Source organism: Stegostoma tigrinum, unplaced genomic scaffold (genome assembly GCF_030684315.1).
Source record: "Stegostoma tigrinum isolate sSteTig4 unplaced genomic scaffold, sSteTig4.hap1 scaffold_104, whole genome shotgun sequence".
Taxonomy (NCBI): domain Eukaryota; kingdom Metazoa; phylum Chordata; class Chondrichthyes; order Orectolobiformes; family Stegostomatidae; genus Stegostoma; species Stegostoma tigrinum.
In genome coordinates, this window is record NW_026728056.1 from 1095672 (window position 1) to 1110878 (window position 15207).

The 15207-nt window shown below is 44.9% G+C and overlaps 1 long non-coding RNA gene across 2 annotated transcripts in view; it reads left to right on the plus strand.

Annotated features, from left to right (window-relative positions):
- LOC132207583 (uncharacterized) overlaps positions 1-15207 on the plus strand; it is a 96198-nt gene that overhangs the window by 48417 nt on the left and 32574 nt on the right. For both annotated transcript variants that reach the window (XR_009443595.1, XR_009443596.1), the window contains 3 exons: positions 3233-3292; positions 4805-4969; positions 9390-9502. This is a non-coding gene — a long non-coding RNA (uncharacterized LOC132207583). The remainder of the gene's footprint in view (positions 1-3232; positions 3293-4804; positions 4970-9389; positions 9503-15207) is intronic.

Sequence of the window (15207 nt, forward strand, 5' to 3'; positions counted from 1 at the left end):
ATGCTCGGCTGAGATGGCCAGGTTAATTTTTAAATCAAGGAACAACGACAATGAGAAAAGGGTAGTCTTTACAGCGGAAGATACTTCAAGGATCCCCTTATTACTAAAGAATACAGGGAGGAATTAAACACATCACTACCACACCATCAGTACCATGAGAGAAGTAGCAGTAGACAATCTAATGGAGTGAAAGCAGATTAGACTCTTTGCCGTGATGGTTTACTTTCTAAGATTCTGAACAATGAGCTTCAGAGTCGGTGTATGCATTGATTGTAATTTCCCAAAAAGTTTTAGATTCGAGAGTAGCATCTGAGGGCTGGAAAAATGCTGATGTGACATTCCTATTTAAAAAGGAGAGAGGCAAAAAGAAGATAACTACAACCGAACCAGCCTAACATCTATTGTTGGAAATATGTGGTGATCAACTGTGAAAAAAATAATAGCAGGACATTTGGAAAATCAGAATCTAATCAAACAGAATCACCACAGCCTGCTGAAAGAGAAATTATGTCTGGCTAATTTGTTTTGGTTTTTCGAGGAAGTTTTGGAAGGAGAATTAATAGAGGAAAACCAGTAAATGTGTTGTGTTTGGACTTGGAGAAAGCATTTGAGAATGTACCCAAAAGTAATAAGCTGAGAGCTGAGGTTTTTAAGGTAGTATATTGCGATGGTTCAGTATGCTTTGCATGTTCTGGAAGTAGAGATCACATCTCGAGTGAAATGCACCAAATGAATATATATTTTGGGGAACTTGGTGGCAATGTGGCAAGTCAGCGCAGAGGGTAAGAGGTGCCATTTGCTTGCTTTTTTTTGCCTGATAGTTCGTAAGCAGTTTTTCTTGAGACAGGGTGAATTGAAGCCAGAATCAGGGACCTAGAGGGTGAACCAGGTTCATTGGTTGGTGATCGCTACTGGTTTAAGAATCTATTATCGGTAGCTTTCAGATTGAAAGTAAATCGGAGAAATATTTACAGGCTCCAAACTAAAAGACCAGAATGTTTTCAAATCAAATTAAGATCCAAGTAATTGAAATGGAGATGCCAGGCCAGATGATGATTTATTCCTACATGACGGGGGAGTGGTCAGACCCCATACTCCAGCTCAGGGTTGATGAACTGGAATCTCAGTTTCGACCAATCAACAAATCATGTGGGGCAGAGTTACCAGGGAATGCTGTGCTTCAGGAGGCATTCACACACCTTAGATTAACTAGCTGAAACTCAGTCAGTGGCCAGAGACGTGAGAGTGTGACAAAGAACAGGGCAGGTGGAAGGATCCAGGATGTAGTGCAGAAGGAACCTTGGCCTTTGATCTTATCTAACAGGTTTGAGATTCTTTCTTCCTGTGTGGATGAGAGTGCAGGGTTTCGGGAAGATGAGTAAACTGACTGTAGCACTGTGGTACAGGGGGGACATTCAGGAGGGGATAAAAAGTGAAATGTAGTTATAATCAGAGGTAGTGTAGTTTGGGGAATGAACACTGTTCGTTGTGACTAGGATCGAGAGTCTCGAAAGTAGTGTTGCCTGCCTGGTGCCCAGGTTCAGGATATTCCATCTCGGCTACAAAGGAACTTGAAGTGGGAGGAGTAGAAATCCAGCTATCGTGGTCCACACAGGTACCATTGATATGGAAGAAAGAGGAAAGAGGTTCTGCTGAGGGATTATGAGCACTGAGGTGCTGAATGAGAAAGCAGAACCAGAATGGTAATAATCTCTGGATTATTATCTGAGCAATTTGGCACGGTGTGAGCATAATTATAGATGCAAATGCATTGTTCAAATGGTGGCATGGCAGAAATGTGTTTGAATTCATGGGACATTGGCATCGGTATGGGGAAGGAGGGAGTCGTTCTGTTGTTATAGGCTCGACAAGAATCATTTTGGGCCAAGTATCCTGGCAAAATACAGAGCTCGGTCTTGGGGTAGGGTGTTAAAATAAAAAGTGTGGAGCGGGTGAGCTCAGTTGCATGGAAAATTGTGGAAAGAGTTAGAAGCTGGTAAGTGCTCAGCAAAGTTTCCAGAGCAAGTAATAGGACAAAATGTGTCGAAATGGTCAGGAATCTCACTTCATCTGCAGCAGATAAGAAGGGTGGCTGTAAATGCCAGACTGAAGATCTTGTATTGAATTGCAGGGAGTGTATGAAACAAAGTCAATGAGTTTGTGGAGCAGATTGAAATTGACAGATACATCACTCTGGGTATCACAGAGAGGTGGTTGTTAGGGGATAAGTGTTGGGAACAAAATATCCAATGATTCATGTCCGATAGAAAGAACAGGCAAGTGGACAGAGATAACAAAGCGTGGAGCTGGATGAGCACAACAGGCCAAGAAGCATCTCAGGAGCGTAAAAGCTGACGTTTCGTGCCGAGACCCTTCTACTTCTGTGTGTTCGTCCTGCTGTGTTCATCCAGCTCCACACTTTGTTATCTTGGATTCTGAAGCATCTGCAGTTCCCATTATCTCCGATACAAATGGACAGAGATGCCAGGGTTGGCTTGTCAGTAAGAAATGAGGTCGTGCTGAAGGAACCACAGCTCTTGTGCTTGTTTATTAATGACTTGGAGGAAAGAGGTGCATGTGCTGTGGCTAAATTTGTAGATGACTGAAAAAATATTTAGAAAGACAAGGCATGGCACAGAAACAGAGATTTACCAGGATGTGACTTGGATCGGAATGTATTAGCTGTAAGGTGGGTTTGGTGGAAATGTTGTGTCGTGATAAATGTCATGAGATCAACCATGATCTCAGCGAATGATGGAGGAAATTCAATGGGCCAAATGACTTTTTTCCTGAGTCTTCTTGTTTGACAATGCATTCATGAAGGCGTTTTTTTTTCTCTCTTGGATAAGATTTGAAAATGATATGTATACACTTCCTTTTCATCTGGGAATAAATAACTGTTCTGAACGATTTCCATTGACGAATAGCAATCTGACAAGCATCACAATGTGAAGAGATTTTTAGCTTCTTTTTAATTGTAAATGTATTCTTTGGAATTAATTCGGCATATATTATTTACGTCTCAGGAAGTATGTTCATCACTGCATCTCAAAAAGTGGTGTGTTGTGTGACAACAGCTTTTTAAAGATCACTTCAATGGTTGTAACACGCATTAAATTACACTGTTGGCCAATCTGTCCATGATTATTTCATTATCTTATGTTTCAAACAGACAAGGAAATATTGGTGATGCAATGAAGAGTTTGATTCTCAAATATAATTGTTGTTATAGCTTCCGCTTGGAAGAAAGATTCACATCAAGTTGACTGGTCAAGGAAATGGGACACTGACTGTGAGTACTTTGAATGTTCGAGTTATTCCTAAAATGAAAGTTATGACCTTGATGATTTCTCTTTCATGCAGATATGAAGAGACTGTTTTAAAATATCCTCTAGGTTAGTGGTTCAGGCATAAAAGTGCAATATGTATATTTAAGTATATACATGTACATGCGTAATCTGAAAAGATAATGAGTATAAATCACTTGTTACAAGGTGAGAATGAGTTATCCAGATCGTAAGAACTGCCAATGTTGGTGTCTGAGATAACACATTGTGGAGCTGGAGGAACACAGCAGGGCAGGCAGCATCAGAGGCTCAAGAAAGTTGAGGTTTTGGGTCAGGACCCTTCCTGAGAAATGGAGGGTGGAAGGGAGCTCAGAAAAAAACAGCGTGGAGGGGGAGGAGGTGCTGGGGAAGGTAGGTGGGATGGTGATAAGTGAGTACTATCCAGATTGGAACAGATTTCCCCCAGCGGGTATTGAATATGAATTCCAAATCACTCTCAAAATCTTAGTGACTGTTAACATTCATGTTTTTTGTCTGTGTGTTTCAGTAATTGCATGACAGTTTGAATGGTTCGTTGAGAGTGAGGAACCTATGGACTCTCACACACCAAGATGGAATTTAGCTCAAAGAGTGACTTCAAAATAGTTGCTTGCTTTTAAAATCTTGACCATTTTTGCTGTCCAGTTGAATGAATTTAGCTTCATACTGCTTCAATAGGAATTAGTGTTTAATAGGAACATATTTGTGAAACTTACAGTTCCGTAAGTTTTAGCATAAACTGGTGCAGCCTTTCGGTGCTTGCGAAAAGGCTCACCTCTCCGTTAATACCGAAGGAAAATTGGAGTTTAAAAGTAAGTTCACCCACTGTCAGGGAATGAAATGATAATGTTGACTCAAATATAATTTTTAAGAAAGTAATATATTTGTGAAACACCAAACTCCAATTAAAATTTGGATCTGCTTGTTTTACACATGGTTGGATATTGGATTCATTTTAAATGAGGGTGAAGATCACTTTAAATCCAGCATATTTGTGAAGAAAAGAAATAGCATGTCAAATAAAATTAACTGCATGACTCGACATAGCCCTATATGTAGAATTTCGTTCTGAACTATGAGACAGTTATGATCCCGTACTCCCTCAGTGCTCATGGCAAGAGTAAGACTCCTGTTTGACGTGCTATGCACTGCATGGAATGGCGGCGACATCAGATTCATTGATGCTTGAGAATCAAAAGAATATGACGATAAGATTTAAAATCAAAATCTCATTGAACACTTCAAGGAATGTATTACAGGAAGAGGGGGAAAGCATGTATGACTAATAGAAGGTGGTGGCACAGATCAAGTAGACCTGTGTGCTAAAACTTATGACAAATTTCACATTGAATGGAACAGTTTAAACAGGCTGGAGGAAGCAGACATGCCAGCTCAAACTTGTTGAATTTGTGCATTCTGTTCGTAAACATCAGCAAAATTGTGGGAAACATGTTTATTCTTTCTCTTTTATTGCACAGAACCATACAATTAGACTGTTTTGATGTGGAACCTAAAGATTACGAGTCCCGTCCGTTTGACTCAGAGTTTGGTACCATAGGTTGGTACGATCTTCGTTGGAGAAGGAAAAGGGATGTTCCAGATACAGAAAATAGTCAAACCATTTACTACAAAGTCCGTTTCTGGTTAGTATTAATTAATGCAGTTAACATTTTTAGATCGATATGATTGCACAATGGAGTCAATAAGAAAATTCCATCTGATATTCCACAAATTTTAACCGGATATTAAAGCCGCTGATTTCTTTTTCATGCTGTCTGCTGCTTTTAAGAATGGTTGTCTTACTGTCGAAATGTTTAGCTTTGACTCCATGGCTTCTTCCATTAGCTCACATTGAAACACATGTTTCTTCAGCCAAAAATGTACGTTTACCCGGTGTAGCTCGACCAACCTTCCCCTGTGGTCGTTCCCCTGAAATCCCCTGCGGTCGCTCCCCTGAAAAACAAGTATACCGTTTTGGATACTGTTCCGGGGGACGACTTACCAGGGGCATGCAGTAGGGTGCAGGTCTCTGGCACAGAGTCTGTCCCTCTTGCACAGAAGGGAAGCGGGGATAGGAAGAGAGTGATAGTCATTGGGGACTCAATAGTTAGAGGGACTGATAGAAGATTTGCCGGGAACGAAAGAGACTGACGATTGGTGTGTTGCCGACCAGGAGCCAGGGTCCATGATGTCTCGGATAGTGTGTTTAGGGTCCTGAGGGGAGACGGTGACCAGCCCCAAGTCGTGGTCCACGTAGGCACCAGCGACATAGGTAGAAAGAGGGATAGGGATGCCAGGCAGGATTTGAGGGAGCTAGGGTGGAAGCTGAGAGCTGGAACAAAGAGCGTGGTCCTCTCTGTTTGTCACCCGTACCACGTGATAGCGAGGCAAAGAACAGGGAGAGATTTCAGCTGAAGACGTGGCTGCAGGGATGGTGCAGGTGCGAGGGCTTCAGGTACAATGTCAATTGGGGCTCATTCTGGGGAAGGTGGGACCTGTACAAACAGGACGGTCTCCACTTGAACCAGAGGGGCACGAATATCCTGGGTGGGAAATTGGCTAGTGCCATTCGGGTGGATTTAAACGAGCTCAGAAGGGGGATGGGAAACTGAGGTGTAGTCCTAGTACACAGGAGGATGAGCGTAGGGAGGACATGGTCAGGACCTCACTGTCACAGGAGTGTGCTGGCAGACAGCAAGCTGGATTGAAGTGTGACGACTTCAATGCCGGGAGTATCCGGAATAAGTTAGGTGAGGTTGCAGCTTGGATAGGTACCTGGGACTTCGATGTTGTGGCCATTTCGGAGACATGGATAGAGCAGAGTCAGGAATGGATGTTGCGGGTTCCAGGGTTTAGATCTTTGATTAAGGTCTGTGAAGGTGGTAAAAGATGGGGAGGTGTGGCTTTGTTGGTCAAGGACACTATAACGGCGGCTGAAAGAACCTTTGAGGACTCGTCTACTGTGGTGGTATGGGCTGAGGTTGCCAAGGAAGGTTTGTCGACTGAGTCAGTGTGGGTGGAAGTTCGGAACAGCAAGGCAGCAGTCACCTCACTGGGGGTTTCCTACGGCCCCCAAATAGCAGTTGAGAGATCAAAGAACTCATTGGCCGGCAGATAGTTGAAAAGTGCAAACGTAGCAGGGTTGTTGTTCAGGGTGACTTCAACTTTCCCAATATAGATTGAAACCTCCTGAGTGCAGATGGTTTGGATGGTGCCGTTTTTGTCAGGTGTGTTCAGGAGGGTTTCCTTACTCAGTATGTGGACAGGCCGAGGAGGGAGGCCGTTTTGGATTTGGTGCTCGGCAATGAGCCAGGACAGGTGTCAGATATCGTGGTGGGAGAGCACTTTGGCGACAGTGACTACAACAGCCTCACATTTACCATAGCCATGGAAAGGGAAAGGAGCAGTTACCAGGGGAAGACATTGAACTGGGGAAAAGGAAACTCTGATGCTATCAGACCGGAGTTGGGAACTACAGATTGGGAGCAATTGTTCCACAGAAAGGGCACAGCAGACATGTGGAGCTGTTCAAGGAGCAGTTGTTGCGAGTGATGTATGAATTTGTTCCTCTGAGACAGGTAAGAAGGGGTAAGATTAAGGAGCCTTGGATGACGGGTGCAGAGGTGCTTCTTGTCGAAAAGAAAAAGGCAGCGTACGTAAGGTTTAGTAAGTGAGGGTCTAGCACAGCTTTAGAGTATTACAGGCCTGCTCGGAAGGAGCTCAAAAGATATTGCCTGTACAATTGTTACCTGTTACAACCTTTGCATCCACGCTTGCTCATTCAATGGTGTCAAGATGCCAGCAGTGAGTGTACCTTCTCCATCCCCTAATGCCGTCAGCTCACACAAGACATAGTCCTTACTTAAAATCTTCTGATCAAACAAAGTTCATTGTTTTGGACATTTTAGTTACCTGTCATGAAACGAAAACTGATTCTGACTGGCGTGAACTGCAGTGCAAATGAATATAATCTGCGAAACGAGATTCCTTATGGGCTTGCATCTGCTAGAAATGATTGCTTTTCAAAGACGTTGCATACATACATTTATTTCTCCTATCACCTTAGATTATATTTTTGTTTGTGCGTGTTGTGTGGGCTTCCAGTCAGGCCCATAAACACAGGTTGATGCAGTCACTGTTATAACACGGTATTGAAGGAGAATTTGTGATCTTTGGAGTTTCATTCCAGTGTATGAAGGAGTGCATCATCAAACCACTCCAGATCTCTACTGGTGACTATATTGTTGCAAGTTTTCAAGTGTTACCGATGGTCACATAAAATATGGCCTTTTTGTTGTTGCGCTATTCATCTTAACTGCACCATATCTAGTATTTAGGCTTGGAAACAATTTCTGTTTTTTTGATTTACTTATTCAAAATCATTTATGATTGTTGTCATGATATCTACGATATGTTATTTTGATTGGACATAGAGGATTGGATCTGTCTTACCCCAACTATTAATGGAAATAATGTATGCGCTTATAAAACCCCTTCTGGGCAAGGTAGTTGCTCAGTGGTTAGAGCTGCTCATGCACTGGGGAGCCAATTGAGATTCCAGTCTTGGGTAACGATCTGTGTGGAATTGACATGTCCTCCCCGCGTCTGCGAGGGGCTTCTGCCAGGTGCTGCAGTTTCCTCCCATTGTTCAAAGATGTGCAGGTCCTTATATGTGATTTGTGAAGCATTTCTTACATGTTTCAATCCTGCCAGCATCCAGTGCCTTGGACAAAATAACTGGAGGTGAATAAAAGATACAGTGCCTTTTGACACCATTTCCTGCTGGATTTTCATCAATCCTGCTTTATATCGGTGACAACTTCCATGACCTTTTTTGATGCTATGTCTGAATTGACAGTCTAGTTCCAAATATTTGTTGTGTAGTATTACAAGGTCTCTGTTACAGCATACCCATGAATGCCCACTTCAAAAGATACTTCCATATCATAGAATCCCTACAGTGTGGAAACAAGCCCCTTTTGACCCAACAAGACCACAGCCACCCTCCAAAGAGCATCTCACCCTGACTCATTCCCCGACCCTTTCCTCAGTAACCCTACATTTCCCATGACTAACACACCTAATCTACACATCCCGAAACACAATGGGCAAGTTTGGCATGGCCCATACAACTAGCCTGCACATCGTTGGACAGTGGGAGGAAACCAGAGCACCCAGCAGGAACCCATGCAGGCATGGGCAGAATGTACAAACTCTGCACAGAAAATCACGCAACGGTGGGATCGAACCTGGGTCCCTGGCGCTGTGAGTCAGCAGTGCTAACCACTGAGCCACCGTGCTGCCCTTGGAGTTAGACAGAGCTTGCTTGTTCTTGGGTGGCCTCAAACTGCCAACCTCCACTTAGTGGCAAAAGTGCTGACCAACTGCACTCATCTTCACTGGTTTTTGCTTTGTATCATTGAATTCAATCCTTCAAACTCGATGATAAATATTTAACTTTCCGTTGATATGTGAACGTTGTTTTTAGTACACAGTATTGGTTTATTATGTTTCATTGGTACATCATGAATACTGTATGTATATGCAAATGGGCAAGTTGGTAACGATGCAGTCCGCAGACCTGGAGGATAATAACACTGTCCTTCAATCGCCCACGATGCCCTCTGCAAATTGGTAGAAAACAAAAATTTCTATAAAATTAATCTCTCCTCCCGTCAGTTGATCAAAATTAATTCAGAATTTTGTACAGGCCAATAACTGTAAGATTACATGGGCCTAAACAAAACTACTGGCTCATATTAGTTCAGTAAAGTGAAAGGGCAACAATAGAGGCAGTAGGAACTGCAGATGCTGGAGAATCTGAGATAAGAAGGTGTAAAGCTGGATGAACACAGCAGGTCAAGCACTATCATCCAGCTCTACACCTTGTTATCTCAGATTCTCCAGCGCCAATTTTCTGAAGTAGGGTCTCGTCCCGAAACATCAGCTTTCTTGCTCCTCTGATGCTGCTTGGCCTGCTGTGTTCATCCAGCTCTCCACCTTGGGCAACAATAGAGTATGCTTTAAGTCACTAGATATGTTACGTGGGTTTGTCTTCCTTAGGGTGGAGTTAGTGGAACCGAAAAAGATGTCTCCCTCACAGCGTTTGTGACAAAAGAATTGCATTGTTCCTTGGCGGCCTTTCAACAGAAGAATATTCAGAGATTTCACGAGTGGTAAGAATGTAACTTCTTTTACTTCTCTTTATCTCACTTTTTCCAAAATTGGAAAATAGATTTTAGAAACAACATCGAGCTGATGAAGTGTGAAAAGAAGAATAATTCCAAGCAGTGGTGGGAGTTGGTCAGTGAGGTGGGAGGAGTGGATAGGTGGGAGAGAAGCCGGACAGGCCATGGAGGCGGGGATGAGTGGAGGAACTAGTCTTGGGATGAGGCTGACGGGTGGGGAGATTTTGAGGGTGGCAAAGTCCATATTGAGGCCATTGAGTTGGAAGCTCCCGAGGCGGAATATGAGGTGCTGCTCCTCTAGTTTCTGGGTGGTGTGATTGTGACACTGGAAGAGGCCCAGGATGGACATGTCATTCAGGGAGTGGGAGGGGGAGTTGAAGTGATGCAATGATTTGGATATGAAAATAGAAGGTGTGGTTAGTAAGTTTCCCAATGATTGAAGGTGTAGTAGCCAGCCAAGAAGGTCACCTCAGAATGCAATGGGACATTGACAAGGGCCAATAAACTGAGGAGTGGCAGATGGAGTTGAGGTTAGATAAATGTGAGGTGCTCCCTTTTGGAAAGGCAAATCAGGGCAGCACGTATACACTGAAGGTTGTGGGGAGTGTTGCTTAATAAAGACGCTGGTGTGCAGTTTCGTAGTTCCATCAAAGTACAGCCACCGGTAGAAAGGATATGAAGGAGACATTTGGTGTGCTCGCCTTTATCGGTCAATGCATTGAGTATAGGAGTTGGGAGATCACTCAGCAGCCATATAGGATGTTGGTTCGGCTGCTTTTGGAATACTGCAATCGCTTTTGGTCTCCTTGCGAGAGGAAGGATGTTGGCGCAACATTGAGGGCCGAAGGGCCTGTTCTGCGCTGTATTGTTGTATGTTGTAAACTTGAAAGGGTTCAGAGAAGATCTACAAGGATGTTACCAGCATCGGAGGTTGAAGGTATACCGTGGGCTTGAACAGGCAGCGATTACTTGGAACTTTGGAGTTCAGGGCTGACCATATAGAAGTTTATACAATTACGAGGGACGTGGATAGAGCGAACAGCCAAGATCTTTTCCCCGGGTTGCTGGAATCCAAAACTGGAGGGAATAGGTTGAAAATGAGAGAGGGAAGATTTAAAATGGACCGGATTTTTTTCATAGTGGTGCATGTGTGGAATGAGCTGCCAGAGGAAGTGGTGGAGGCTTGTACGTTTAAGAGGCATGTGGATGGGTATATGAATAGGATGGGTTGAGAGGAATATGGGCCAAATGCTGGCAAATGGGACTAAATTAATTTAGGATATCCGGTCAACATAGACAAATTGGGCCAAAGGATCTGTTTCCCTACTGTACATCTCTCTGACTCGAAGTGTCTTTTTTCTGAACCACGTGGCCCATAATTAGAAAAACTTGAATCAGGATTTGGGAATGTGACAATTCTAATTGGATCTGTTTGTTGAAATTAACTCTGTAGGTAATGGTGGATGAATTATGATTTATAAAATTTGAGTTTATAGCAGCATCTTATAGAATAGAGGAGACACATGTAATCAAAATTGAAAATCAAAACTTGGTAAAATTTTGCATTGGAAATACATGACCAGCCATTGGAGGAGATTCATGACCATTGCATTCAAGTGAGAACAACAAATGCGATTCAGTGACTCAGTGAAATGGGATGCAGTGACTGAGATAAATGGGATGCAGTGACTGAGGTAAATGGGATGCAGTGACTGAGTGAAATGGGATGCAGTGACAGATGGAAATTGAATGCAGTGAGAGAGTGAAATTGGATGCAATGACGGTGGGAAATGGGATGTAGTGACTGAGAGAAATGGGATGCAGTGACTGAGGGAAATGGGATGCAGTGACTGAGGAAATGGGATGCAGTACCTGACGGAACTTGAATGCAGCATCAGATGAGAAATGGGATGCAGTGACTGTGTGAAATGGGATGCAGTGACTGGGTGAAATAGGATGCAGTGACTGAGTGAAATGTGATGCAGTGACTGAGTGAAATGTGATGCCGTGACTGCGTGAAGTGTGATGCAGTGACTGCGTGAAATGTGATGCAGTGACTGCCTGAAATGTGATGCAGTGACTGCGTGAAATGGGATGCAGTGACTGCGTGAAATGGGATGCAGTGTCTGCGTGAAATGGGATGCAGTGTCTGCGTGAAATGGGATGCAGTGTCTGCGTGAAATGGGATGCAGTGACTGCGTGAAATGGGATGCCCCGACTGAGTGAAATAGGATGCCCCGACTGAGTGAAATAGGATGCCCCGACTGAGTGAAATAGGATGCCCCGACTGAGTGAAATAGGATGCCCTGACTGAGTGAAACGCGATGCAGTGACTGACGGAAATTGCATGCACTGACGGATGGAAATTGAATGCAGTGAGAGAGTGAAATTGGCTGCAACGACTGTGGGAAATGGGTTGTAGTGACTGAGTGAATTGGGATTCAGTGACTGGGTGAAATGGGATACAGTGACTGCGTGAAATGGGATGCAGTGACTGCGTGAAATGGGATGCAATGACTGCGAGAAATGGGATGCAGTGACTACGTGAAATGGGATGCAGTGACTGACGGAAATGGGATGCAGTGACTGTGGGAAATGGGATGCAGTGACTGTGTGAAATGTGATGCTGTGACTGTGTGAAATGTGATGCTGTGACTGTGTGAAATGTGATGCAGTGACTGTCTGAAATGGGATGCAGTGACTGTCTGAAATGGGATGCAGTGACTGTCTGAAATGGGATGCAGTGACTGTCTGAAATGGGATGCAGTGACTGAGTGAAATGGGATGCAGTGACTGTGGGAAATGGGATACAGTGAATGAGTGAAGTGAGATGCAGTGACTGATGGAGATTGAATGCAGTGTCTGATGCAAATGGGATGCAGTGACTGAGTGAAATGGGATGCAGTGACTGAGTGAAATGGGATGCAGTGACTGAGGGAAATGGGATGCAGTGACTGAGGGAAATGGGATGCAGTGACTGAGGGAAATGGGATGCAGTGACTGAGGGAAATGGGATGCAGTGACTGAGGGAAATGGGATGCAGTGACTGAGGGAAATGGGATGCAGTGACTGAGGGAAATGGGATGCAGTGACTGAGGGAAATGGGATGCAGTGACTGAGGGAAATGGGATGCAGTGAGTGATGGAAATGGGAGGCAGTGATTGAATTAAATGGGTGCAAGTGACCGTGGAGATGGGATGCAGTGACTTGGGGAAAGGAGATGCAGTGACTGTGGAAACGGGATGCTGTGACTGAGGGTGACGGGTTGAGGCGGCTAAGTGAAATGGGACGCCGTGTCTCTGTGAAATGTGATGCGGAGACTGTGGGGAAATGGATGCAGTGACTGAATGAAATGGGATGCAGTGACTGAGTGAAATGTGATGCGTTGACTGATGGAAAGGAGATGCCGTCACTGTGGGAAATGGCATGCAGTGACTGAGTGAAATGGGGAGCTGTGAATGAGTGAAATGGGGAGCTGTGAATGAGTGAAATGGGGAGCTGTGAATGAATGAAATGGGAAGCTGTGAATGAGTGAAATGGGCTGCAATGACTGAGTGAAATGGGGTGCAGTGACTGAGGGAAAGGAGATACAGTGACTGAGGGGAATGGGATGCAGCGACTGAGTGAACTGGGATGCAGTGACTGTGTGAAATGGGATGCAGTGACTGTGTGAAATGGGATGCAGTGACTGACTGAACTGGGATGCAGTGACTGACTGAACTGGGATGCAGTGACTGACTGAACTGGGATGCAGTGACTGACTGAACTGGGATGCTGTGACTGAGTGAACTGGGATGCTGTGACTGAGTGAACGGGGATGCAGTGACTGAGAGTCCTGGGATGCAGTGACTGAATGAAATGGGATGCAGTTCCTGCTAAACGGGCTGCAGGGTCTGTTGGAAATGGGACGCACTGACTGAGGGGAATGGGATGCAGTGACTGAGGGGAATGGGATGCAGCGACTGAGTGAACTGGTATGCAGTGATGAGTGAAATGGGATGCAGTGACTGATGGGAATGTGATGCAGTGACTGAGGGAAATGGGATGCAGTGACTGAGGGAAATGGGATGCAGTGACTGAGGGGAATGGGATGCAGTGACTGAGGGGAATGGGATGCAGTGACTGAGGGGAATGGGATGCAGTGACTGAGGGGAATGGGATGCAGTGACAGAGGGGAATGGGATGCAGTGACTGAGTGAACTGGAATGCAGTTACTGACTGAAATGGGATGCAGTGACTGACTGAAATGGGATCCACTGACTGAGGGAAATGGGATGCAGTGACTGAGGGAAATGGGATGCAGTGACTGAGGGAAATGGGATGCAGTGACTGAGGGAAATGGGATGCAGTGACTGAGGGAAATGGGATGCAGTGACTGAGGGAAATGGGATGCAGTGACTGAGGGAAATGGGATGCAGTGAGAGAGTGAAATTGGATGCAATGACTGTGGAAATGGGATGCAGTGACTGAGAGAAATGGGATGCAGTGACTGAGAGAAATGGGATGCAGTGACTGAGAGAAATGGGATGCAGTGACCGAGTGGCATTGGGTGTGGTGATTGATGGAGATACATTCACTGTCTCAGTTGAATAGGATTCACTGTCTCCGTTAAATGGGATGCAGTGACTGAGTGAAATGGGATGCAGTGACTGAGGGAAATGGGATCCCGTGACTGAGGGAAATGGGATGCAGTGACAGATGGAAATTAAATGCAGTGAGAGAGTGAAATTGGATACAATGACTGTTGGAAATGGGATGTAGTGTCTGAGAGAAATGGGATGCAGTGACTGAGGGAAATGGGATGCAGTGACTGAGTGAAATGGGACGCAGTGACTGAGGGAAATGGGATGCAGTACCTGACGGAACTTGAATGCAGCATCAGATGAGAAACAGGATGCCGTGACTCTGTGAAATGGGATGCAGTGACTGCGTGAAATGGGATGCAGTGAATGAGTGAAGTGAGATGCAGTGACTGATGGAAAGGAGATGCAGTGACTGATGGAAAGGAGATGCAGTGACTGATGGAAAGGAGATGCAGTGACTGATGGAAAGGAGATGCAGTGACTGATGGAAAGGAGATGCAGTGATTGAGTGAAATGTGATGCCGTGACGGAGTGAAATGTGATGCCGTGACTGTGTGAAATGTGATGCAGTGACTGCGTGAAATGTGATGCAGTGACTGCCTGAAATGTGATGCAGTGTCTGCGTGAAATGGGATGCAGTGTCTGCGTGAAATGGGATGCAGTGTCTGCGTGAAATGGGATGCAGTGTCTGCGTGAAATGGGATGCAGTGTCTGCGTGAAATGGGATGCAGTGTCTGCGTGAAATGGGATGCAGTGTCTGCGTGAAATGGGATGCAGTGACTGCGTGAAATGGGATGCAGTGACTGAGGGAAATGGGACACCGTGACTGAGTGAAATGGGACGCAGTGACTGAGGGAAAGGAGATGCAGTGACTGAGGGAAAGGAGATGCAGTGACTGATGGAAATGGGATGCAGTGACTGATGGAAATGGGATGCCGTGACTGATGGAAATGGGATGCCGTGACTGATGGAAATGGGATGCCGTGACTGATGGAAATGGGATGCAGTGACTGAGTGAAATGGGATGCAGTGACTGAGTGAAATGGGATGCAGTGACTGAGTGAAATGGGATGCAGTGACTGAGTGAAATGGGATGCAGTGACAGATGGA